Source organism: Rattus norvegicus, chromosome 1 (assembly GCF_036323735.1).
Source record: "Rattus norvegicus strain BN/NHsdMcwi chromosome 1, GRCr8, whole genome shotgun sequence".
In the NCBI taxonomy this organism is placed as follows: domain Eukaryota; kingdom Metazoa; phylum Chordata; class Mammalia; order Rodentia; family Muridae; genus Rattus; species Rattus norvegicus.
Genome location: NC_086019.1, coordinates 134520501 through 134548310, shown reverse-complemented (window position 1 = coordinate 134548310; position 27810 = coordinate 134520501). Strand labels below are relative to the sequence as shown.

The following is a 27810-nucleotide window of genomic DNA, read 5'->3' as shown; positions in this document are numbered from 1 at the left end:
TAGGAGTGAGTGGGGGGCTGAGTACTCTGCGATGCTGAGTTCTTTGCTCTAAAACACAGAGGTGCCAAAGAACTTAGAGATTCATCCCCCATGTTGCTAAATACAAAGGAGGAGGTAGCAGTCCTATCACAAAGTACACTGAAGTCCAGTGGAGATAGATAAAGAACTTTTAAAATTCATCAATTCTAATTTTTTGTCAATTTGATGTAACAAATCCAAGCCGTTTTGAAGTAGGCATACATTGAAATCATTATCACAAAGAAAAAGAGAAGAATGCATCGGAATAAACATAGCATTGGAGCTCTAAAGAACTAAATGAGATCGTGGCAATAAATAATCAATGTAAACAGAATATTTCAAATTAAATCTTCCTCTGTCCTATCAGAATTTTGATCATTTTCAATATGACACTTATTAGTTTTGATTTTGTGGCAGTAGTTCTGAATATTTAAAGGATGCTGACTTTGGTGTCTGGCTTACAAATATATTTTTGGTGATTTATACAGACCACAGTTTGAAAAATATAAAACAAAATCAACTACGCATTAAAAAAAAAGATTTCTCAAACTTCTTTCTCAAACATTTAAAATAATGGAGTTAAAAGAAATCTTGTTTCCCACAAAGACGGCCACTCTCCTCCACCCCTTTCCAATCAAGTTAAGGAACAAAACCCTCTTGGGTAAATTCTTGCAAAGCTAATACAATCCAGACAGGCATCTTGAAACTTGAAACAGAAAAAACAAAAGTATCCAATGGAAATCCTTTATAAGCAATCCCTGGTTCAATGGAACTTAGAAAATGTGGAAACAACATGGCCTCAATGTGTCACCGGTGATAGTGATCTCATGCCTAGCCTGTGATTTTTACACAGATGGATCTCAAGAACGTTTCTTCATTTTCTTAGGTGTGGGAAACAGGCAGTTGATGATTATTGCAAGTTAATAACTTCTGGAATACCTAACAACATAGGCTGGCAACTAGCTTCTGTCTCCATCCTCAAGAGATTTATGAAATTGAACCGCAGGTCTCTCGAAGTACACACTACTCACACCTCTAAATAAATTCAGTAGAAACAAAACATTCTACTACCAATCCATGTTTACATCAGATGGATACTTGTCTGATAAATAAAAATAGGAGTGAGTAAGAACCCCCATCACTTCTTGTAAGGAGAACGTTTGTTTATTATTACTTTCCAAACTCTTCCCAGAATTCTACTGGCAAGTATTACATCATCTCAGAGTAAATCATACTGGACATACCAATCCGTGCATAAATCCTGGCCCAGGATCATGTCCAATTTGCCACCATTCAGAAAATCTTGGTCATGGAATTCAGCTCAGCAAAGAAAGTGAGTTTATAAAAATTGGTGAGAAAAGAATGCTGCAAAGTAAGAGGAAGCTAGGTGACTCTCGAATTTGGCTCCTGCACACTGCATCAATCATAACATCTCTTAGAAATGGATCAATTGCTGTCTGGAAAATAGTAGTACCTCAACTTCTGATAGATGTTAATGAAATTATGTTAATCAAGCTCTCCCTAAACTAGATCATTGAGTATACTTGCCTTGGGATTGAACCATAAGCTGGGCAAAAAGACTGAGAATGTTTTAGGGCATGGATTCCAGTAGTAATGGATGGGCATTTCTGGTATGTTCACAAGACCAATGCCATCTGCAGCTGCATTAGCTGGCTCATTTGTAAACATGGTCCTTAAAATTTTTTCTCCTCCATTGGGATTCTCCATGTAACTCAATGTACCATCTTAATGACTTATGGTTTTCAAAATTGGTTTAGATGTTTCTTTTATTAAAAACTGACCCAGTTTTCAAGTTATGTCTGTCACAAAAATACATCTTAGATGGGTGTGGTGGCACATGCCTTTAAGGAAGCAGAGTTGGAAGCCTACCTGGTCCAATAGTGAATTCCAGGTTAGGCAGGGCTACATAGTGAGGTTTTCCCTTTTAAAAGTCATTGAGGCTAGAGCTATAATTCTGCAGTTAATAGCAATCTTACGTCACAGAGGACCTGTTTGGTTCACAGCACCCACTTTGAGAAGCTCACAACTTCCTGTAATTCTAGCTTTAAGATATTTGCTATTTGGTCTCTGCAGGCATCTGCACTTACTTGTTCATATATATGCACGGACATATATACCTTCCCATCATTTTAAAATTATGAAAATAATTTTCAAAAATATAGCTACAATTTTCACTCCAAATATCTACTCTATGAAGCAGTAGTCTTATATGGACCATTTAAAAATAATCTTTGAAAACTTTCTAGATGTGTGCAAAATATCTTGAGGACATTCAGCTTTCACTGTCTTCCACCCATCCATCTAACTCCTCAACGATCAGCCTGCCAATTATGGAGATTTTTAATCGATTTATAGCATAGTTGCAAGAACTACAAAAATCATTGATACATAGTCAATAGATGGAATTTTACAAATGAACCTGTGTAACAGTCATTCAGAAGAAGATGTCAAAATTGGAGTTGGCAACCTGGGTATTGCCTGAGTGGTAGCAAATCATAATCTTACATTCCATCAAATTGAGAGAATTAAAATGTACATTTTAGCATGAGTTCAAAATCCAGTGCATGCTAAACTTTGACAATTGCAAATGTAGAACATGGTAAGCATTCTGGGACTCTCCCTTTCCATTTTTCTTACTCATTCAACCTTCAAACATAACCTCTCTTTTGATGGTGCTGCGTGCTACCATACTCTACCATGTTATGAATGAATTTGTGGCATATACTTTGGACTTGCTACTTCTTTTAACATTATGTTTGGGCAGCTTTCCATGCTCTTGAACATAGTCATGAGGCTTTCTGCTTATGCTAAATGCTGAATAAACATACCACCAGCGACAGTCATCTGGATGTTTCATACGGGGGCTATCACTGGCAATGTTAGAAGGGTCGTGGACTTTGGAAACTTGTTGATGGGTTTCTGCTGCGTGTTTACATTGGAGGTACAAAGTCATGACTATGTATGCATATGTATAGTCACTCTGGAGACTGACAAATTATCCTAATTAGAAGTACCGATTTCCACTTTCCCTACAGAATACTTGAATTCAAGTTGCCCTATGCCTTTAGCATTAGTAGACATTGTCAGAAGTTTGCTGGCATTTGGCAGGATGATGAGTTCCGCCAGCTAGTATTGGTGTGATGATATGATTTTGTGACTTCATTTTAACTTCTCTGTTAATTGAGGCTTTGGGTTCTATGCTTTATGAGGAAAATTTTGCATTTATCAGCCATGTAGCCATTTTCTTTTATGATGTGATTGTTAAGTCTTCCAGCTCAACTGTCAAATTATATCACGTCAAAACTATCTCTTTTTTTGTTTTTTAGAAATCACTTCTATAGGCTGACAATGGGTCTTTTGTTATGATAACTTTCTTCCCTTTCAGTCTCATTTGAAGTAGGCACCTACATTTTTCTGATGAGGCCTATGACCATGGTTTGTTTTAGACTTATTTAGTCTGATTTTACCAAAAAACCTGTAGGACCTGTTTTGTCTACACCTCTTCTTGGTATTTAATGGACTTTCTTTCTTCCTACACCCAAATAATAATTTATTAACAAAGCCATATTCATTTTTAAATCATTGAGATCTTCTCGATAATTCCCCAGATCTCGAACCCTCCCCTAGTCTTTGTTTCTAAAGCTCAATGTCCTTACTACATTAGGAGTTCAGTGAACTTGTTCTTTCCCCAAATCTAGAACTCCCCAGGTCAACACTTTCAGATAAAGTCTGTTTTGTGGACAATGCTACATCTTTTTCCTATAACTTCTTTCATGAGGTGGAAAATCTCCAGGAGAAGAGAGTTTTAATTTTTAATATAAATTAGTTCATAATTCTTTCCTTTATGCATTAATATTTTTGTGTTGTGTTTATGAAATAGTCACTAGTGCAACTCAAGTTTGTTTTCTGTTTTTGAAGTTCAAGACCGACAGCCTATGGGTGCTTTTCTCCAATCAGGGAGATGCCGTAAGAAGCTGGGAAGCAATTAAGTGGACACTAATTGTTGAAATAATAAGCTATTTCTATTTTCATCCTTTATCACAGTGAAAATTTTATTCAAACTCAAAGTTCCAAAGAATAATATAGTCAATATTTCTCAATTACTAAACAAGCAAACTCGACCATGTCTGTACTATTAATGGCTCCCCCAACCTTGGTATTCCACACTGAGAAACTCTGAGAAACTAACTTACATGCTCAGCTTAATGCTTTCAGGATTTTGAATCAGTATGTCCACCCTACGTTGTGATGTGGCGAAACAAATATGATATAACCCTATGTACCTAGAGTTTGGTGCCATAGGTACCTAGAGTGTCAAGGTGCTATTCAAACGCATCAAATATTGCCCAGCAGGTATACATTTCCCAGGTATGGATCAGTCAAGATATGCATTCTGAAAAGCCAAGCAGGAGACTTATAAGAGTATCTTAAAAATCTAAAGTTAACTATCTTTAAAAGATCAGGTGGTTAGGCTAATGTGAAGGCACGGCTACAGCCTGAACTTTAAATGGTTGTGAATGGACCATTGATAAGACTGTTTTCCACCAAGTTACAGTATTGGGGGATGATAGAAACTTTAAGAGTTTCAGCCAAATACACAGCTTTAAGTCATGATATCCGGCCCTTAAAGGAGAATGTGGGACTCGAGTCTCCCTCTCTGTTTGCCTGATATCCAGACCTTATGGCAACTGGTTTTACTCCACTATATACTCACACTGTGATGGGATTTCTTACCCTGGATCCAAAGTAACAAGGGCAGTGGATCACAGATTAGCCATCTGTGAAAAAAAAATCACCAATTTTCTCACCAAATCAGAGAGCCGATTGTTAAACCCAAAGTCTGGTTTGTAAGTTATCAAAGCCAAAATCAGGATTTGTGACCTGAGTTAGACTAAGACCACTTTCTACATAAATATAAATGCTACAGGATCCCTAACCATCAGAAGTACCCTGCTTTTTTATACTGGACTACGAAAACCAGACCCTCAGAACTAAGGTTCTGCTATAACCACTGACTTAGAATGTTCTTGCTGTGAAGAAACACTATGATCACAACAACTCTTATAACAGGAAGCATATAGTTGGGGTTTGCTTATACATTCAGAGGTTCAGTTCATTATTATCAGAAAGCACGACAGCATGCAGGCAGACATGGTGCTGGAGAAAGAGCTATTTCTACATCTTGGTGCTCAGGCAAGAGAAGTGAATGGCATACCAGGCCTAGCTGGAGCATATGAGACTTCAAAGCCTGCCCTAAAAGGGACACACTTCCTTTAACAAGATCACACATATTCCAACAAGGTCACAGCTCCTACTAGTACCACTCCCTGTGGGTCAAGCATTCAAGCACAAGAACCTATAAAGTCCATTCCTATTCAAACCACCACAGCCACCAATCAACAAAAAGGAAGACTTGTAGGTGTGGAACACAGGTGCTCTCAACTGAAAATGGTATCTCATCTTGATAAACTCATTGGAAGGTGGGCATATGGTAAGTTACAAACATCAATCACCATAGTTTAGCAACACAGCACTCAAGTATTGATAGGTTTCCCTTGTAACCATGTGACTGATTGGGACCTGTGGTTCCCCGATGCCTCTTAATATCCTGATAAAGCCTCAGGCTAGCCCAATAGAACACCAAATTCCAGATTTTGAAGTATGGTTTGTGTTAAGTGGATATTAATTTCACTGCCTCACAAAGAATGCCATTGTGAAGTCAGAATCTAGCCATACATCTCTCTTTAGGTATTTTTGAGAAACTTACCATAGACTCTATTAATTATTATTCTCCAAGTCAACAATCCTAGTTTCTTTAACTTTGACCTAATTGTATGTTTTCTCAGGGGACTATGATAGTCATATTCTTCAGGCTTTATCATGATTCATCCTCTATCATTAAGTAAAAAGACATGGATATCACCTTCATCTGTGTTTTAGAAATTATACTTAGTGAAATACAAAGTTGTTTAGGCATGGAAATAATTTGGTCTGCCTGGCCCTTGTTCTTGGTTTAAACGGTCTCTGTGTCTCTGTGTCATGCATATGTTTATTCACGGACTAACTCTGACTCTCAGTGCTGGACTTTTTTTTTGCATATCTGCACAGCACAGTCTGGAATATTTTAAAAGATTATTTTAAAAGATCTTCCAGTAAAAATGGGAAAAATTAGCTCATTTCTTGTGTAATCCTTACAATCAGGCTGCCAGATTTCTGACTAGGCTCATTAATTTACTTAATTATTAGATTTTAGAAATAATTGAACCCTCAATTTAAAGAGCCTTGGGGCATAACTCAATAAAAACTTGCATTAAAATATCAATGAGCAGCTGCAATAATAACAAAAATAAAATCTATCTGCATAAAACTGCATGCTTGCCCACGACTTTGTCTGGACAGGGCAATTTATAAGAACAAGTTTAGCCTCTGCCATAAAATTAATTTGTCAGAGCTCCCTTAGGCTCAGCAATGCATGGGTCATTATAATAGGGAAGTTTTCTCTTGACATATGCTGCCTCTAAATTTGCCCTACCTTAAACGAGAAATTGGGGAAGTTCAGAGCCTAGCATGGTAGGTACTGGTTTAGACATTGTGTGCCTTGGGGGTGGTTAAACCTGGCAGCATCCCAAATCTTAGGGCCAGTCCCACAAGTTATTGGAGCCACCAATTTCAAACTTTATTAAGCTTATTAGAGTACATATTTGTATCTCAGAAGGATTTTAAATCTATAAGCAGGTTTTCGATGAGTTAAGGGCACCCCCACCTAGAATTTGTCACTGTTTCGTATTATGTTCATTATTTTCCCCAGCCAGCCTTTTGACTTGTTTGCTAAACTTTAGAATCATATCACCATTAGTGGTTCATATTCATTTAGAATCCATGGGCCCAGAATGATTTATGGAAGTTTATAAAACACAGAGAAGATGTGATCTGTGCCCTTGATGTACTTACAGCAGAAATCTCTGTTTTGTATACACTCAATTATAATAACAGACTCCTTTTCCATATGCAGAAATATCTCCCAGAAATAATTAGCTGCAGACACAAAACAATTAGGTGGCTGCAACCTCATAAAATGTGGTTGCTGGTTAATTGGCTCACATTCACATTGTGATGTTCGTATCTACTACTCAACCACCTGCAAAATTTTAGCTTGCAAAAAAAAAAAAAAATCGAAGAGAGGTTTCAAAACTGTGGCCTAGCCAGTGTAATCTAAATAGTCCACGTGACCTGCAATTTCTGCTGGCATTCTTAATAGCACTCAAAAAAAAAAAATCTCGAGCTTATGGAAATAAAAAAATGCTAATCTCAGAACTGCAAATTCTTTGCAGAAAGAATAATGAATGCCAAGGTCTTAGAGCAACAGTCAGGCCTCACCTCAATTTTCTACCTAAACCTATTTTCCCCTGTGAGTTCATCTCTTCATTTGGCTATACTTTACTTCTAGATTTTTAAATAAAGGGAAAGTTGTCTCCATCAGTCGGGCTAATATGTCAGTAAAGCATATTTACTTTAAGTAGGCTTTTTTTTTCCTTTTTCATCATTATTTGGACTAAATTGCTTACTCTCCATAGTTCCCTCCTGAGTCTGCCAATACCAGACTGAGAACCATAAACACGTTTTTCCTTTACACCGACCTGTAGAGCGATGTTTAAAGTTGAAATCCTAACACGTACTTCTAAATGACTCTGTAAAGTAGATCACACTCTAGACGTCTGTAGATAAATGTCAAAGGGCATGGCATATGGCACCCAGACAGCTAAAACTGTTACAACCAAAGAGGTGTTTGGCCATGTCTTTGTTTGGGGTTAGCATTTTTTTCTTTTTTATTTCTTTTTTTTACTATTAATCATTTGTTTGCATTTCAAATAGTATTTCCTTCCCCAGTCTCCCCTCCACGAACCCTTCCACCCATTCCCCTCCTCTTTGCCTCTAAGAGGGCTTTCCACCCACTCTTGCCTCACCCCTCTAGCACCCTGCCTTCTCTGGGGCATCAAGCCTCCACAGGACCAGGCACCTCCCCTCCCACTGATGCCAGATAAGGCAGTCCTCTGCTACATATGTAGCTGGAAGCATGGACCTGCTGCTGTATACACTTCGGTTGGCCGTATGGTTCCTGGGAGTTCTGAGGAACTTAATTGATACTGTTTTTCTTCCTTTGGAGTTGCAATCCCCTTAAGCTCCTTCAGTCCTTACTCTAACTCTTCAAATGGGGTCCCCAGGCTCAGTCCAATGGTTGTCTGTGAGTATCTCCATCTGTCTTAGTCAGGTGATGACAGAGTCTCTCAGAGAACAGTTATACCAGGCTCCAGTCTGTAAACACATCTTGGAATCGGAAATAGTGTTGGGGTTTGTTGTCTGCAGATGGAATGGATTGCAATATGAGGCAGTTCCTGGATGGCCTACCTGTGGCCTCTGTCTTCTGGAACTTTCTAGTGGCTACCCAGTTCCCCATCCCCCTCTGCTACTTATTTCTATTCATTCTCCTGGCCGTCTGGACTTCTCTCCTGTCTCTTCCCATACCTGGTCCTGCACCCCCTTTTTCCACCCAGATGTCTCTCTCCTCCTGTGATTATTTTGTTCACCCTTTTAAGTGGGATTGAAGCATCCATAATGTGGCCATCCTTCTTATTAAGCATCATACTTTTTTTGAGTTATATCGTGGGAATTCTGAGCTTTTGGACTAATATCCACTTATCAGTGAGTACATACTATGTATGTCCTTTTAGGGTCTGGGTTACCTCACTCAGGATATTTTCTGGTTCCATCCATTGAAATTAGTATCTTATCCTGACACCTGACAGGAATAGGCCTAACGCCCTTCCTGTTTCAATGAAACCTCAAAGCATATAACCTGGAAACTCCTAAGGAGGTAGTCACAACTCCCCAACAGGTCAGTTGGGTAGCATAGTTTCTGGAATTCTCCATGCAAATGAGACATTTCAGTAGCCTTCGGCCAAAGACCTTTCTCTCCCTGGATATTCTCATGCCCTTCCCCAAAGGTATATAACCCTTTGTTCAGCCCAAATCAAGTATATGCATTCAAACTCATCCCCAATAAAGAAATACGAACAAGCTAAGATCATCTCAGAAAGCTGCTTCATTAAAGATTGTCAAAGAAGTTCTTCATCTAAAAGGGCTGTGACATAACACTAAGATCCTTGGAAACCACCCCTTCAAAAAAAAAAAAAAAACTCACTCCCAATAGTTCTGGGATCCTGCCTGCCCTGGACTCCATTTCAACTTCCTGGGCCTAGCATACAGAGTTATCTGACTCCCTGGAGAGAAGAGGTAGACCTCAGACCCCACCTGTTCTGGACCCCACCCTGTCCTCCCTGAGCAGTGTACCAGAGCTGCTGGACACCACAGTGGGAGAAGCAGAACCACAAATCGGATAAACTCAAAGAAATTACTATTAAGATCTGTGGGGAATGAGAAAAGAGTGTTGAATTATATGTTTGTGTGGTGTTTAAAATAAAATTCTTGAGAATACTTCCTGAAAATTAGTAATCATTCCTTCACTAATTTTTTCCAGAAAATACAATAGCACAAACATTTTTGCTAGAAGGTAAGTAAACTGCTTAGTGATTGGTGGATAATAAAACTGAGCTTTGTAAGCACTGGGATTTGGTGTACTTTCCTTTATTCCTGGGGAGCACTTCATACATTTTTATTCTTAAAAACTTTGATAACTGTCAAATAATCAAAGTCATGTGGGAGGTCTTTTAAAATTAAATTTTAATTCTAGTTCAGGGTAACTTATTGATCCCAGGCATAATCATCTTGAATCCCCAGATACCAAATACATAACACTAAGGAATAAAAATAGACATAACTCTCCAAAACCGAGGCCACCAGAGAACCAGGGATATTTTTTTCTTTATTTGGAAAAACAGAATCTGTCTAGGAGCCTCCAGAATTATGAAGCCAACTGGGAAGACACAGCCCAGAAAATGATAGAGGACTTCTTCCCTGGAGCAGCAGAGAGACTCTGCATTAGAACATGAGGAAGAAAAGAGGCCCAGGAAAAGGAGGTAACTGATTATAGCAGTCAGCCCTTGCTCCAGTCAGCAGGTACCATGCAGACAACATGGAGTTTATCTCAGGTATGTTAACACATCTCTTAACTCTCTTACTTCCTGCACAAAATATTTAATTATAAGCTCTGTATAGCTACATACCCTAGGTAGAATCCAATACATATTTAAAGGTTGCCATTGACAAAGGGGTATGGAATATGTCTGCTAATGTCTAAAAGTAGAACACTGTGTATCAGTGGATTATGCTGTCTTGATATATAAAAATAAGTTATGTAATAAATATATATATATTGTATGTATGTACATATAGATGTGATAGATATAAATAACTAAAGAGAAAGATCTATGTAGGGAAAATTGGAGAGCTGGTAAAAGGTTGTAAGTATAGAGGTAAGTTCTCATTTAGAAGGTTTTGACTATAGACTTAAATCAAAGCCTACCAACCAACCTCATGACTCTATGCACAAACCTTCTATGTTAACCTAGCATACTTCGTTTTTCAATAAGGGGAGGTGACTATTATTAGAAAGTCGGGTACTCTTCAGGTGTGGAGAAAAAGAAAGGCAATAACAAAGAATTAAACCCCACAAACACAAAAAGAAGTAGATGGAAGAAAACCCTATCTTACAAAATATAAAGGCAAAGAAATATGGGAGAGACTTGTCACTGCTACCAGCATTGAAAGTTACTCTAAATAAATATTAAGAAGTTAATATTAAAATGCAACAGAGTGAATGGTTATAAGAAGAAGCAAGGGATTTTCTTTCCCTCAGGGAATCAAACTATTCATTGTTGTTTACAATCTTAGATACAATTACAATGCTAGGTGCATGTACACACAGTGTGTGTGTGTGTGTGTGTGTGTGTGTGTGTGTGTGTGTGTGTGAACGTGCACACATGTGTGCGTGTGTTAGAGCCAATGATGACTCTGAAAATAGCCATCGATGATTTCATGTACAACTCTAAACAGAAACAGCATTATGGATAAAATTGGAAAAATGCTTTGATTAAAAATGTGACTATATTATATACTTGAGCACATTTTCCATTAGAGCAAATTTATTGTTAGACTACTGTTGTAGAAACAGATATTTGAGGTAGTTATAAGGTAAATTATATAAGTAATTTATATTATATATTATATCACAAATGTGTATATATTATATTTACTATAGTATAGTGTAGTATATTAGTAATGAGGCAAATTATATAAAATATTCAAGGTAAATTATAAGGAGAAGAGTTTCTCATTGGCTCGCAGTACAGTAGACCCTGGTTTTGGAGGAGTTAGCCACATTTGTTTGTGTTTTGTTGGAGTAGCATAACTGATAGGATGACATGGTAGAGCTCATCCATGGCCAGAAGGAAAAGAGGCAGCAAGGAAGGGAAGATCCTGCCTTCCCCTCTATGGATGTGGCCCTGATGACCTAAGGACCTCCACTACTTTCATTTCTCAGAAATCCTTTTATCTCTCACCTGGGAGGAGGGGGGATGTTGAGACAGGGACAGGGTCTCTCTTTGTAAACCTCGCTTCTCTAGAACTTGCTCTGTAGACCTGTCTGGCTTCAAACTCACAGACTTCTCCCTGCCTCTGTCTCCTGTGTGCTCAAGTTAAAGGCATACTGTACACTACCAGCCAGCTGCACCTTTATTTGTTTTTCTTTTTATTTTGGGAACACATAAGTCTATGTTTTTCTTATAACACATAAGTCTTCGAAGGCAAGGTTCACATTCAAATCAAAGCAATTAATTTATTTCATGAAATGTGTGCATTTGTGTCAACCAGTTAGTCTATGAGCAAAAAAAAAAATAAAATAACTAAAGAAAACTGAAGATCTGTTGATTTTAAACACAACAGAACCAAATTATACTTCTTCATAACATGACAGTAATGGTTATAGTTGTGATGGAAGTAGAGAAATAGAAAGAAGGTGGGGGAGGGGATTAACTAAAAGATGAAGGCTTATCAATGTTAAGTGGAATTGCATAAAGACCACAACTAGGGCGCAGATAAGATCCTTCCTTATCCTAATGAATTTCAATTGGTAAATTTCACATTGCCAAATAAATAGAGAGAGGTAGCCTTATAGTAAGAATCTAGGAGCCAGAGACTTTAAAACTGTAATAGACATTGGTAATAATGGTCACCTCTCCAGAGAGCAGAGTGAATTACGAAGGGTGCTGAACACCACTGTAATCTTAGGATTAGAAGCTGCTGACATATTTGGTTGCTATGTATCTGTAATTTCTAACTTATTTGTTTTTATTTTATTTGTGTAGACGTTTTGCCTACACACAAGTCTGTGTACCATACATGTGCAGTTCACATACATAGCACAGGAAACTAGAAGATGGAGTCATATCCCCCTAAAATGGAGTTACGAATGGTTGTGAGCTACCATGTGGTGCTGGGAACTAACTCCAGTCTTTGTCTGAATCACCAAGGGTTCTGAAACGCTGGTTATCTCTCCAGCCTTAAGCATCCATTTTTAGTCTCATTTTTATATGAATTAAGATTCTCTAGGGCTCATTGGCACCTCATTTCACTTATAATAAGTAGATTTCAGTCTAAGCTTGATGTCCCAAATGTCCCTGGACATTCTACTAAACCTTCTAGGAAGGACAAGCAAGAGCTAGTCACAGTTTTTTCTAAGACTCCTAGCATAAGATTACCCATTAGGGTTCAAGAGGGTTTTGGAGAATGGGTGTGTCTATCTCAGCAGCATTGGGGCTGTTCAAATGTATGTCAAAGGCAAGGCTCAGCACTTTAGGATAAAAGAGTTTGCTATTAGAATTTATATTAAAGACAATCTTTAGGGCTCGAGGTCTAGCTAAGTATTCGAAGGCTCTAAAGCATGAAAGAGTTTTGGGTCTCATCACCAGCACACCACCATCAACCCATCAACCCATCAACACAGCAACAGAACAGTATTCAATATCAGCCATAAAAAACCAAACCAAACCAAATCAAAACAGAACAGAACAAAAATCTGACTTACAAACACAATCACAGGCCAAGAAAGCACAAGTGCTTATGTATTATTTGAATGTTCATAATGCAAATAATTTATTTAAAAGTGACTAGTCTGTAAAGTGTGTGTGTGTGTGTGTGTGTGTGTGTGTGTGTGTGTGTGTGTGTGTGTAATATTTGTATCACTCGTGGATTGCTAACTATGCCCTTGTAGGGAAGACACTAGCTTTTCACTAATGTTGTATGTTGAGAGGGGTTTAGCATCTCTCCATTTAACCAATTTTTTTGTCTGTCACCTCTCCCTGGGATAGGAAACAAATATGGACAAATGTCACTTAGAATACACAGGAACCAAGATAGAGTATAAAGTCAAATTTGTTTTACCTGTGAAGAAGTGGGGGCTGGGAAGAAGCCGGGGAAGGGAGAAGGGCATAATAAATGAGGCAATATTGTAAAGGAAGACTAAGTTTTAATCTCTGTAAAGTATTCTAGTTACTGCTAGTGTTTGTGAGAGTCCCCTGACACATGACCCTGGTTAGTGACATCGCGGAGCTGTAACTGGAGAACAGTTGAATGGATTCTCTCCTTCGCCCTCTTTGACTCCATGGCCTTAAGCAAGTGTCTTAACCTCACGCACTTCCTTTCCCATCTTGAAAATCTGAATCTAGAGGAATGCGTGCTGACATCTCTTAAACATGGCAGAATGCAGACATCTAAGAAACAACCAAAATACTTGAAGTCCTGTACAGGCTGAGGGAGAGGCTTACAAGAGGCCACATGTTTTCTCAGTCTCTGACCTGCAGGCACACACCTGGGCTGGGTCAGGTTACACCCGGCTCCTTCCCACCTTCAGGTCAAGCCCTGGTGGATGGATGATAGACCCAGGACCCTCCTTAATTAAGCATACCAATCACCTAAAGCAACAAGAGGGTATTAGGGAATATTGGATGTCATTTAGTTTCTCTTTAAACTTCCTGTCCTTTTCATTATTTCAAAAGAGAAACACTGTTATTTTTTCCTCAAATTAAAAAAGAAAAAAACAAAAACAAAAACAAAAACAAAAAAAAACCAAACAACTAAATAACAAAAGAAAATCTTCTTAAAGGAGTAGATATCTATGAAGATAAAGCATTAATTCCACAGATGATGAGCTGCCCTGTGTTTGCTTCTACATTTGTCTAGAGGCTGTATGGACACAAATCCTGGATAACCTGTTTCCATTCACTGGTTCCTACTGTTTTTCCCTTTGGAAGATGGCCATGGTCAGGCACCATCTGGTTTTCTGAACGTTGGGTTGGCAAATCGTTGGGTCCTTCCTTCTGAGAGTCATCTTGTTTCCATTGCTGTTGCTTCCATTTCCTTACCACTGCCTTCACATTCATGGAGGGCTCGCTTCAGAAATGTTCTTAAATCACAACAGGAAAGGAAGGAGCAATGTCTCCTGTTGTCTAAAGAGGTCTCAGGTGTCTGGCTTCCTCCAGCTACAACAGAGAAAAACCATTCCCAAACTCAGAATCCTTCTCATGGAAAATCCATCCAGAAGACTTACTATCAGCCTAAGACAATCACTTAACATATCACTCCACTGGGTTTTTTCCTATCTTATAAAGGTAACTGCCATCTACTGTTAAGTTCTAAATGCCCCCCCCATAATGTGACCACAGCATGCTCACTGATGTCCCACTGCTTATTGTCATGAGTTCTTCTAAACAGAATCTTAGCCCTATGAAGTACTGACAAGATTGATTAAATATACTCACAGACTATCAGAAACACAGTGTTAATTGGGTAAAGCACAAACCACTGATTTCTGGGGACAGCTACCCACTAAACTTAATTTCTAGAATAGTCTTGTCCAAATGTGAACAGTGGCTTCAGATAAAATCTATCAGTGTTCATGAGTAATTATTGATGCCCATTATTGGTCAGGTATGGTAGCACATACCTGCCAATCCAGCTCTTGAGAGGTAGAGACAGAAGAAGCAGAAATTGAAAATCATGCTTGACTTCAAAATGAATTCAATTTCAGGCTATAGTCTGAGCTACATGGCACCCTGGGTTAAAAAGGAAACAAAATTATGTCTCAATTAGGTTAATGATGAATAAATATACAGATGATAGATAAAAGACAGATTATATAGGGAGATCTAGATGATAGGTAGACAGATAGATGGTAGATAGATAGATAGACGATAGATAGATGATAAACACAGATAAATAGACAGACAGATGAAAGACAGATAACCTTACAGTAGCATAATGTAATAATATTATGAATTAAATAGCATTAACACACATGGGTCACTTATACAATATGATATAAAATTTTAGGAAAAATAAAAATTTTTCAGGTTTTAGAAGGATATATGTTTGTTTCCATGTTTGACAGTTTGCAACATGACCTTATGATTGGTGTTTAACTTCTATGTATCTCAGATTTATTATCCAAAAACAAAGTAAAAAAGAATAAAGTACATGTACTGTATCAATATGTCACCAGAATTAAAAATAGTGACTACAAAACACAGACTTCAGTGCTTGGTGCATAGTCTGCTTTCACGAATTATGGCTTTAGCTGGGCATGGGGTACACACCTACAATCAGAGGCAAGGTTAGTATCACGAGTTCAAGGAGGATAAAACCAAGTTAGAGGTCAGCTTTGGCTACACAGGGAGAGCATCACAAGAAGAGGAATGGCAAGAGAAGGAGGAAGGGAGAGGAAGAGGGGAGGGGAGAGAAGAAAGGCTTCTAAACTTGAAAATGTTGATTACAAGATTGCCATGTTTTTGTGTCCTCTATGTAGATAATCAGTTTGAATTAAATATTGAACATAAGGAGAAATTAAGTTTAGCAAGGCAGAGGCTACAGGTATCCTAGAAGATAGTGCTTTTCTTTAGGGCAAGCCATTTCACATGCTGGCAGTGACAATGAGCTAACCACCATTTGAGAGAGATGTAGGGCTTGTTGTCTCAAAAATCAACACTGCATATTCAAATTGAGCTTGCAGCACGTAAAGTCAACTTGGCTTAAAACCGTTTGTAAACTCATATAATAAAAGTTTCAGATCAGCAAGTGAGTTGTGTCTATTAAACACTAAATTTCTCTGGCATAATTAAGACTCGTTTAAAGAAGAATCACTCTGATAGTCAGCAGAAGCAGAAGCTAATTCCTGTTCTTTATTGACTCAAAGCCTTGACTGTACTGTGATCATGAGGCTGATGAAGGAAGCCAGGTGTTGTCTACCTACTGTCTTACTGTGATTTGTGCTACTGTAACAGACTCACGGAGGCTTGCTGAATTATAAAGTAGTTTGTTTGGTTCATGGTTCTGAAGGCTGACATAGCTAAAATTATGAATGATATATTTCCTTTGGTTCTTTCCTATTACTATAATAGGCCATGTGGACAAGGTAACTTACAGAGTAAAAGGGGTTGTTGTATCTCACAAGTCTGGAAGTTCAGTTTAAAAAGATACAAATACCAGGAGTGTTCTTCTCGTAGAATCCCATTCCATGAAAGAACAAGGTACTGACTGCAGAAGACAAAGGGTGGAAGTGTAGGTGGCCTCTACTCTCTCTCCCTCCTTTTGTAGGGCCACCAGTGTTCACTCACTGGGGCTTGAGTTCATGAATTTATTTGATACAAATCACCTCCCAAAGACCCCATGTCTAAACACTGTAATGTATATGTTTCTATGCTGTTCATATCTTGCAGATAGGTTTAGATTTTAGTAGATTCAAAGCCTACCATGCTCTAGCGTAGATATTATGTGCTGTTTTTTAATCCGAAGTGATTTGATGATTAAGTCACAATGTTATTTAATATTGCCAAGAAGGACTCTTACTGGCTGTACAAGCACTAAAGGAACACAGCGCCTAAGTGTTATAATGTAAGCATCCACAGCAATTGAGAAAATTTGTCTAGATAAAAACAGGCAATGGATACATATTTGAAGACTGGGAACATAGCTAGGTCCCTTTCTCCTTCTCATGGTAAAAGAAGTTAAAAAAATTATGGTTCAATGCAAAGATTAAAATGCAAAAGAATTCTAAAAGTTTAGTGAAGCATTAAATAAAATTCATTTGGATTATACTTTTTAAATATTTCTCCGATAGTAATATAAAACATTGATCAAATTAGAAAAAGTATTTCTAGCTTCTAAGTGTCCAATATGTAAGTAAGTATGTGTATTTGCACTTCACTTGTTTGTTTTATATTTTGAGACAGGATTTTTTTTTCTGTAGCACTGACAGTTCTAAAACTTGCTATGTTGTCCAGGCTGACCTAGACCTCACAGATTTGCCTCCCTCAGTCCGATAAGTGTTGAGGTGTAAACCATGCACTATCCTACTCAAAATGTTATATGTGAATATAAGTGATATATAGAAATAATTATACACATATTAAAAAGGGGGCAGAAGGGGGAGAGAGAAAGAGAGAAGAGAGTTATACAAAAAACAGAAGAGGGAACAAATTCAGAGTTAGTCAAAGAAATAAATGTCAGTTATGCACGATTGACGTATTTTCTTCAAATCTGATCAATGCATAAGAATATACATATGTGTGCCTCTGTGTGTGTGGGGGTGCGTGTTGAGCGTGTATGTCCATGTTATCGTATGTGAGTAAGGGTATACATACTTCAAGTTGTTTGTGTAGGGTCAAGGACAGCTTTGTATGTTAGTCCTCAACTCTCATGTTTGAGTCTCTTCTTAGTTGTTCCCTGCTATCAATCTGGCCCAAGAGCTTCTGGGAATTCTGCTGTCCTGCCTTTCATGTCACCCTAGTAGCGCAAGAATTGTAGAAATGTGCTGCTGTGTCTAGCTTTTAAATGATTATGAGATGTAAACTTAGGTTTTCATGTCCAATAATGAGCCTAGCTCAGTTGTCTCCACAAGATGGCTTTTCAAGCCTTAGAGATGTATTTAAAATTATACATAATATAGAAAATTTGGACACAATCCAGTATTACTATGAAATAGACCTTTTCCTTTATACTTTATTTGGTCTGAACTATGGTTTTCAGTGTTTAGGTTTGCCTGTGATTTCTTAGAACATTGCCCAAACACCAAAAAAATTTTTTTTCTATGAAATGAAGTTTAAAAATTAAGTCTTATAATTAAAAAATCATTTGAACTTTAGCAATAAAAAGCTAGGTATTTTCTTTTGTACCTTAACTTGCTCAATAGATAGCAGACATCTGGAGATAGTGTGTTTATAAAAGTAGCAATAGATTTTTAGCTGTTCAATTATGGGTAAACCTGTGTTCTGGCTATCTACGGGTACATACCACCGGCAGCTCACTCTGCTGTAAATCTTGGCTTTGGGTCTCCACGTGTATAGAAATGATGAATGTAAAACTGGATTAATTAAGGTCTACAGAGATATCTCAAGTGATAAAATGTTTGCTGTGCAAGCATTAGGACTCAAATTAGGATTCTCTACCTCCCTGTAAAAGAAAAGCATGCTGGTACAAAGGGTGGTGGTGCCTGCCTGACACTGGACAGGTTAATTCTTGGGGATGACTGGACCACCAATCATGCCAGGTTGGTGAGCTCCAGGTTCAGTGAGTCATGATATCTCAAAAAATACATGGAGGTAGATGCTTGACATAAAACTGTGACCTCTACAGAGGAACGCATACACACAGGGTGGGGACGTTTTGAAATGCTGATATAATAAGATGTTCTCATTGCCCTTTCACTCCTGGGAATGTAAGAGAGTGTGCTTTCTTTCCATTCAGAGCCTTGAGGAATGGAATGCTCTCGCCAGGTGACCCTGAAGAGGGACAGAGATAGATTCCAAGGACTCTGATGAGCTGTGAAGGTCTCATATTTGTTTCTCGTTCCAGCTTCTAGCTCCACTCTAACTTTACCCTCTCATTTAGAGTCCCAAATGATGTTTTATAGTAAGGCAGTTTATTCTCTTATCAGGAGAATAAATGAATCATAGTTTAATGCTTTGTCCTTGTTAGCATCCAAACTGAGAACTCATGGTGTCTGTACCTTACAAGGGGCCACTGTGGATGAGTAGATGGCTACCAAGTAGAAGGCCTGCCCAAGGTAGTGGGGGATTCACATGCTATAAGTTTTGTTGATTCATTTCTTAATTCGTTTGGGAAAGATTATGAATATTGGGGGAAGCTCAACTTTTTAGTCTGTTCCTTACAATCCAAAGTTAGGTAAATGTGTGCAAGATGGAAAGTCATCTTCAAGTTGAGGTCATTTAACCCTTTATATGTCAAGTTAAAAGTTTGAATCTTAGGTAAAAGGAGGCTCTCCTTCCAGCTTTCACATGGGAGACTTGAAAGAGCCAAACAGGAATCAAGCATAACTGGAAATTTCCTTCTGTCCTAAAAATATCAAGAACCCACCTGTTACTTAGAGCTCTATTGAGTAAAAAGTGAGCTTTGAACAGTGGAGCTTGGGACCCCTGATTTAAGCAGGATCAGCAAAAACCAGTCTCTTCTTTATCTCAAATTAACTACAAATTCAATTAGAATAAAAATCTTCGCTCACCCTGCCGAAGAGATTTTACACAAAGAAAAGCAGATGTTCCCACCACATTGAGAGCACTTTGCCCAGCAGTTGATGGAATTTTCCATCTTGCAAGTCCAATCAGTGGTGAAAGATACACAGAGGCAGCCTTTCCCACTCTGAAAACAGCTTCCATTTCCTGCGCGCCTTTAATTAGATTTACTTCTTCAACTGAAATAATATCAGGCTGAAAGAATGCGAGGGGGGAAAGTTTGCTTAATATTGGGTTTGCGAGGGACTGGAGAGATTGCTCCATCTCTAAAGTGCTTGTGGCAAAGCACTGTGACTTGAGTTCAATTCCCATTATAAAGGTAAAAATGCAGGATGAGGTAGAGTTGGAAGCATCGTAGAAGACAGGCAGACTCCCTGCAAGTTGCTTATTAACCAGCATAGTAGTAATGGTGGAGTCCCAAGAAAGGCACCTTCTCTGAGAAAGCAGTTTGGACAAGTCCTTAGGAACAACACCTAAGGTTGAAGGCTGGCCTCCACAGGCATGTGAACATCCCCACTCCCCCCAGCACCACTCCAATACTGAATCAGCAAACCCAGAAAAGGTTAAATATTTACTCCAAGGCGCTTTCACAGGTGAAGCTTTTCTTATTTATTGAGAGTTTGTTCAGCTGGACAATACATAGTAGTAAAACTAACCACTAGAGAGTGTAATGAGATCATAGTTAATTTGATGTTGAGCTTTGAACAAATAAAGGAACACAAATGGAAATTAGGAAAGGCCTACAATAGACTTATATAGCTGGCTTTCTTCCTTCCTTCCTTTCTTTCTTTCTTTCTTTCTTTCTTTCTTTCTTTCTTTCTTTCTTTCTTTCTTTCCACATAAGGAATGGCACATGAGCCAAGGTACCCAGTGAAGAGACACTGGGCCTCAGGTGGAGTCAGAGGCACTGATATAGAAGGGACACACACAGGCTGCCACGATCTCTTCAGCTTCTGGAAATGTCATAATGTATGTTAAGATATATAAAACTGATTATAGTTTATATTCATCTGTTTCATCAGAGAGGAAACTTTAGTGATAACAGTGAGATCATATTTTCAATTTTTCCTAGAATAGTAATGAATTATTAATACACACATGTTATTTTTTATTATTAATTATTAATTTATTTAAGCTCCCTTTATTATTAGGTCTATTACTAAATAAAGGGAAAAAAACCACTTGATGCTGAGTTTCCATTTCTTTCCACAGGATGGCATTGAAATATGTCACACCTTTGTTCAAATATTCCCTTATCAGTATTGGATAAGTATTCTTACACATCCTTTTATTCCTAGCCTTCATGGTTTTCTTTCAGTCTAGTTAATCTTCCCCCACTCCGCTGATCCCAACCCAATGCAGCCAGACTGACTTTTTCTGAACCGTGCACCTGTTTGTAAGCATCTCCACTTTAAGTGGCCAGGAATCTTCTTCCTAAGGAAGTGCCCCACGGATCCGGTGTTTTTCCAGGGCCCTTCTCTTTCCTGGGCCATTTCCTTTGCCTGTTCCTATTCTCTATCTATTTCCTGTTAGATGATTCTTCAATTCACATTGCCCTTAGCTCATTTTTTAAACGTGTATGTCCCAGAAAATGTTATGGACCCCAAGTTAAGCCCCAAACAATAGGGAGATGGACTGTAAACCCAGTAAGCCAGGAACTGCAGCTGCAGACTGTAAAGGGTGCCAGGGAGAAAAGGACAGAAGCTAAGAGAGGATGGAAGAGTGATGTTTACATCAGGGAAACACCAGATGTAGCAGAGGTGACACTGGATCTAACTGAAGCAAGTGACATTGTAGGAATAGCTGACATCTGGCAACCATCTTGGATCTTTTGGCATGTAGACTAGACTGCTTTGATTATAGAAATGAATATTATTTAGTTAAAACAATCATTTGGACACACCAACAGAGCAGTCTGCTCATGTCTGGCCCGGCAGGCTACTGATATTGGCACCTTCTCTAGATATCTTGATAGGTTACAGTTATGTGCTTCCCTCTCTATCTTCCTGTTACACTTTCATATCTAGAATCATGAACCATATTACCATTATCAATGTTCCCATATGTATCTGTCTAAGTTGTAGAATTTTATTCATCTTCCTCTATTGGGCGTCTAGCATACACCATTGGCATTAATAATGGTTGAAGCATTTATTGTTAAATAAATGATGAGATGAATATATGATTAAGCAAATGAGTAAGTAAGCAAGCAGATGAATTTACTAGCAATGGCTCTTCAGGGCAGAAAGCAGGAAAATAATGAAATATTCATTCTTTTCTAGATATATATTGTCTAAGTATTCTAAATTAATGGAATGTTTTCTTCTTAGCATATTATTTACTAACATTTCTTCATTCATAAAATGGTGAGAATGATTGAAATATATTTGCATGATATATATATATGTACATATATGTTACATATGAATTAACATATGATATAGAGCAATGCATATCCTTTCATATGTCCTCTGCACATTCTTCAGAGGCACGGGTATTAAGGAGCTCTGAGAAGGCAACAAGAAGTCAGTGTGTTAGGATGATTCTTCTTTGAAAAGCAGGTAACACAGAAGTGGTATCTGGGCTGGTCATGTTAGGGTTTAGGGACAATGGCGTGGAAGCTGAAAGACAGTTCGGTTCAGCATGTTTAAGGATAAAAAAATGAGATGCCATCTGGAAACTCACATACTAAAGACCAGAGATACAGTAAGAATCACTGTTGACCCTGAACTTGAAAACTCCACTGGCCTTTCTTTAAATGTCTCCATGCTCTACCTACCATTCAGTCATAGGAGCCATGCCTTTTAAGTATTTCACATAAATTGTAACCATAGAACATTATAAAAAATCTACGAGGTTTAGCTTGGAGCCTGGCTAATGGTGTTTGCCAAAGGTTAGCTGTTGTTAGTTTCTCTTACAGTACTGAAGGAGGGAAGCATCATCATAAACATTGTTTCTTTTTCCCTTTCAACTTATTTTGGCTACAGCTTGTAAAGAAGCCACTAGATCTTATCTTGTCCACTCATGTGGCAAGGAAGTCAGCTCCAACAGTCTCAACATTTGCCCATTGTTATATAAGGTCCAAATGACAACCCTACTTTAAGTCCAGGGTAGTAGAACCTTTAGATTATCATATATATTAGACTAAATTTTAACTTTGAGATCATTATAGATTAATAGATAGGTTAAAGACTATTAAACAGTTCTTTACTCAGTTTCTCCCTGAGCTGAATTCTTGCTATGTATAGTGTCATCAGAAGAAATATTGTTTTCTTATGTAATATAACCGTGGGGTCCTTCCCAATGCCCTCTAACAGGTACCTCCCTGGTCCTACCTATCTTTCACCTTACCATGCTATTGTGTCAACATTGGTACATAAATAGATGCATGGAACAGGCAACATTGTAAACTTAGTGTCTGTCATTTCCCCAAATCTGGAGTCCGTCATGTAGATGGACACAGGCCTCTTCAGCTGCTGTTATTGGTATGTGAGCATTTGGGATTCGATTCTCAAAATTTTAGCTGTGATGTGTTTTGGTGTGGATTTCTTTGAATTTATCTGGTTAAAACTCACTGTTTTGAGACTGAAGGAACACCCATTCAGAGCCTGCCCCACATGTGGCCCATACATATACAGCCACCAAACTAGATAAGATGGATGAAGCAAAGAAGTGCAGACCAACAGGAACCAGATGTAGATCTCTCCTGAGAGACACAGCCAGAATACAGCAAATACAGAGGCGAATGCCAGCAGCAAACCACAGCACTGAGAATAGGACCCCCATTGAATGAATCAGAGAAAGGACTGAAAGAGCTTGAAGGGGCTCGAGACCTCATATGTACAACAATGTCAAGCAACCAGAGCTTCCAGGGACTAAGCCACTACCCAAAGACTATACATGGACTGACCCTGGACTCTGACCTCATAGGTAGCAATGAATATTCTAGTAAGATCACCAGTGGAAGGGGAAGCCCTGGGTCCTGCTAAGACTGAACCCCCAGTGAACGTGATTGTTGGGGGGAGGGTGGCAATGGGGGTAGGATGGGGAGGGGAAGCCCATATAGAAGGGAAGGGGGAGAGGTTAGGGGGATGTTGGCCTGGAAACTGGGAAAGGGAATAACAATTGAAATGTAAGTAAGAAATACCCAATTTAATAAAGATGGAGAAAAAAACTCACTGTTTTATAAATAAGATATATATGATGATATATGATGGTATATAAATATATACATATAGATATAGATACTAGAGATTAGATAGAGATGAGATGGAGATGATATACAGATAGATATAGATATAGATTAGATAGATATAGATGATAGAGATAAAGAAAGAGGTAGATAGACAGATCTCCAAGTTTAGGGAAACTTATTAGGGAAACTTTTCAATCCCTTACCTTCTTTCCCTATAGGACTTTGATAATGTAAATGTCATGTCTTTTGTTATAGCCAGAAATCCTTGTATCCCAGGATTTTACCTTTTTTTCAGACTACTTTTTGAAGAAAGTATCAGTGCTTTCTAAAGATCAGCCATCTTCATGGCTTCCAGTTCATCCGTGTTTCTTGTCTCGCTTCCATTCTGCTGTAGAGTCCGTCTGAACGCTGCATTTTTATGCTTATTTTTGCATTTTTTCAGTTAAAGCATTTTCTAACTGGCTTATCATTGTATCTGTGATTTTTGTAGGACAATTTTTTTTCTCTTTTTCCTAATTCTTCATGGAGGCCTTCCTTCTTCCTCCCTTCTCCCACCCCTTGTGTCTATTAGTGTGAAGAGTATTTACATTGTGTACTGAATCATTTCCAGCATATCTGGTTTAAAATCTTGGCTAGATAATTTTTTGCATTTATGTCGTAGTTTGTGTCCTATATTATTTGTTGCTTTGTTTCTTGCAGTTTGGTTTCATTCTTTCTCTAGACATGATGAGATGATGATGAAGATGAAGATGATGATGATGATGATGATGATGATGATGATGATGATGGATTGGTTGATTGATTGATTGAAATATGGACATTGAGAAGCTATCGAGTTCTTTAAACTTTCTCTTTTTTGTCATTTCTTTCCTCTCTCTCTCTCTCTCTCTCTCTCTCTCTCTCTCTCTCTCTCTCTCTTTCTTTCTTTCTTTTCTTTATCTGGAGCTGAGGACCAAACCCAGGGCCTTGCGCTTGATAGGCAAGCGCTCTGCCACTGAGCTTGTTTTGTAGCTATCTTCCTCTGAGACCACTCTAGCTGAGAAAGGGGATAAGATAAGATGGAAGGCACCTCAGTTGTTTCCATTGACAGATGAGAGGGAAGGAAGACAGGATGTGGTTCGCTGCCATCGAACTGGAATAAATCTCCAGCAACTCTTCCCCATGTGGGAGGGACAGATGTGCCTGCTGTGACTCCACATGTGCTTTCTCCCAGAATCCTAAGGTGGGGCTCTTGTCTGCCTTGCAGAAGTGAATGTTTCTGCTCCCCACATTAGCTCCCGGGGCCTCTGGTTAGTTTCCTGTGGTCAGCCTGATGAAGCGGCTATTTTTTTTTCCTCCTTGGCTTCCAGTTTCTTTGACGTAGAAGGGAGAGAAGGTAGAGAGGGGGCAAGAGAAGCGAGGGGAAGCAATCATGAGAGGCCATCTCATCTATGTCTGTCGCGACTCTGGGTTCCCGGACTCTCTGAGATATAGTTCTCAGGAAAATGAAGGAAAGGGAAAACTCAGGATCTTCCTTGCTCTCCTTGTGCTCTGAAAATCAAGGTCAGCTTGACGTCTCCTCTCCACATTTCAAGAGTTTCTTAGGTGTGTTTCGTATAAATTCCCAGCATGGTGGCTATACATAGAATAAGAAACAGAAAAGAAAAAAAAAGAATTCTACCACACCCTCGACACTGTCAACAAGAACACTGACAAAGTCAGAGCTGTAAATCACACCGATACTTGATTACTCCAAGCATCTTTTTGTCACAGTTTGTTCTTCTTCTGTGGAAGTAGTGCCTCTTTCTCTCAGAGCCCCAGGCTGTTCTGGGGAGTGGTGATCCTCCCGGAGTCTCGGGAGTTACAGGCATGGGCCACTGTCACCAGCTTGGTCCTCATTTGTTTTCAGCAGAAAGTTAATTTTCTTTACTCATCTGTATATGTCAACTTAATCAATATGTCATTAAAAAAAAAATCCAACCTAACATCTCAGTTATGGCAAATAGAGAATTCCACCTCCAATCCCAATTCCTTGAGGCCTCCTTGATTAGCACTGAAGTCCTAATCAGAGCCTTCACCTCACAGGTCTCTCTCACTGAAGAGAGAACCAGCACAGTCATTTTTTTGACCTTTAATTTCCCTCTTCTGGTAATTCCACAGCACTCACTGAGAAGCTGTTCCTTTTCATATTTCACAGGCCCTGTTCTCTTAACTATAGACAATATATTTATTTTAATCACTGAACTACTATCAAAGCAGACATAGAATTTTGTACCCAACATCATCATTCTAAAATACCAAACATCTTTTTTTCCTTAATTTATGCTCCCAAAGTTTTAAAGTGTCTGTTTATATAGTACAGCAAAAGTATCCACTGCAAATTAAGTGCTGAATGTGGGAAAGTGCGATTGGTATTGCTAATACAGGCTTGTCACTCAGTGGGTTGGTAGGTCCTTATGGTATGAGCAGATCATTTCAAAATGTTTTTCATTTTTATCGTTAGCCACAGACTAGATAGTTAATATCATTAACCCACTGAAGTTGAGCTGGTAAGATACTCCACAGAGTTTTAGTTTAATATTATATCTAGGTGTTTGGCTTTATGGACACACTTGTGACACTGTGGACTTAAATAAAAATATACTTATTTTATATCATCAAAAATTAAGTGTAAGGGCTGGCAAGATGGCTGAATGGAGAAAGAGGCTTGCCAAAAACCCCAATGAACTGAGTTCAAATTCCAGAATCCACAAGGTCGTTCGCTTCCAACTTAGAAAAATCTTCATTCCATGCTCACCTAGGTAGCACTGAGGCAAGCTCTCAGGACCTTATCAGGACTCCAAAAGCATCAGGAGAAAGCAACAAAATGAGGACCCCCAAACCACTTTCTAGATAGACTTGACCTGGAACACATCAGATATTACAGTCTCAATATTTCTTTTGCAGATCCTGCGGAATGGAAGGTATTGCAATTTTGCTGGTATCGGTGACCCGGCATCTCTGAATTATTTCCTGCTTTGGTTTACAGAGGAATAAGCCTGTAATTAATTATATATCAGAACATGAGAATCGACCTGGCAATGATGTACAGGCTAAGAACGCTCTATTTACATATGTAGGTTATTTAAAATATGTTGTGTTAGATAAATATTTAAAATTCCTTCTTATTTGGCTTATAAAGTGCTCAAAAAGAGGCTGCAGTTTGACTTTACAGAAGGTTCAAAAGTGAGATATTTGACATAGGCATCGTCCCTGCCCAGTCAACATTACCTCCTGTCCTTGCTTGGCAAGGCACACAGGAAACATCCTTAATAAAAACAACAACATCAATTATTTACATCAACGCTGAAATGTATAATGATGGGAGAAAGTTGGTCTTCAGGAATTCATATAGCTTACAGAACATAGAAGTACAAGGAGCCTAGGCATGAATTTTCAAAATGTCCGACTCAGGGAGAGGAGTCGAAATGGATAGGATGTATGGAAAACAGTGGTTGCACAATAAAATGTTCCCGCTGTGGGTAATTTTCTCCTTGCAAATAAACGTCCAGTTTTACTTTTAAAGGGAAATAAAACAAATTAGAGAGCCTAAAGAGATTTTTCCATGTCTGTCAAATCAACACGACCCTGCTAAGAAGAACAGACACCGGGAGGTGACAAGGTGGGAAGATAAGAAGGTCTCAATGATACACAGGAGGAATCCTGCCGAAATTGATGAGGGCGCCCTGAAGTTAACTTTTCTCCAGAGGGTTTACCTATACCTGCGTTTGGTCCCTGCAGAACGGATCTGTGAACACGGAGATCCACCAGGGGGAGCAGTTCACCAGCACAAAACCAACCTTCCTGAAGGAAGTCGCTGAAGGCACCTCTTCCTCTCAATTTACACAGCTGACAGGACCCTGATTTTATCAGTTCTCCTAGATGCAGCGCGCACATACCTGGAGCTGATTCCCTCCATCCGGCCTCATGCTGCTGGGATACGATACACCTCGCAAGCTCCTGATCACAGGCATGCTTTTCCTTGCAAAGCAGCCCTTGTAATTTACTGAAATCCCTTGCCTT

General features: G+C 38.7%; 2 long non-coding RNA genes across 2 annotated transcripts; one reads left to right on the top strand and one right to left on the bottom strand.

Annotated features, from left to right (window-relative positions):
• Positions 1–7739: 7739 nt before the first annotated feature.
• Positions 7740–16416, bottom strand: LOC134485137 (uncharacterized). Its single transcript, XR_010063067.1, has 2 exons — positions 14996–16416; positions 7740–14531 (listed from the first exon to the last, which is right to left on the bottom strand). It is a non-coding gene; the product is annotated as an uncharacterized LOC134485137 (long non-coding RNA).
• Positions 9959–26941, top strand: LOC134485135 (uncharacterized). Its single transcript, XR_010063064.1, has 2 exons — positions 9959–10145; positions 26695–26941. It is a non-coding gene; the product is annotated as an uncharacterized LOC134485135 (long non-coding RNA).
• Positions 26942–27810: the final 869 nt, after the last annotated feature.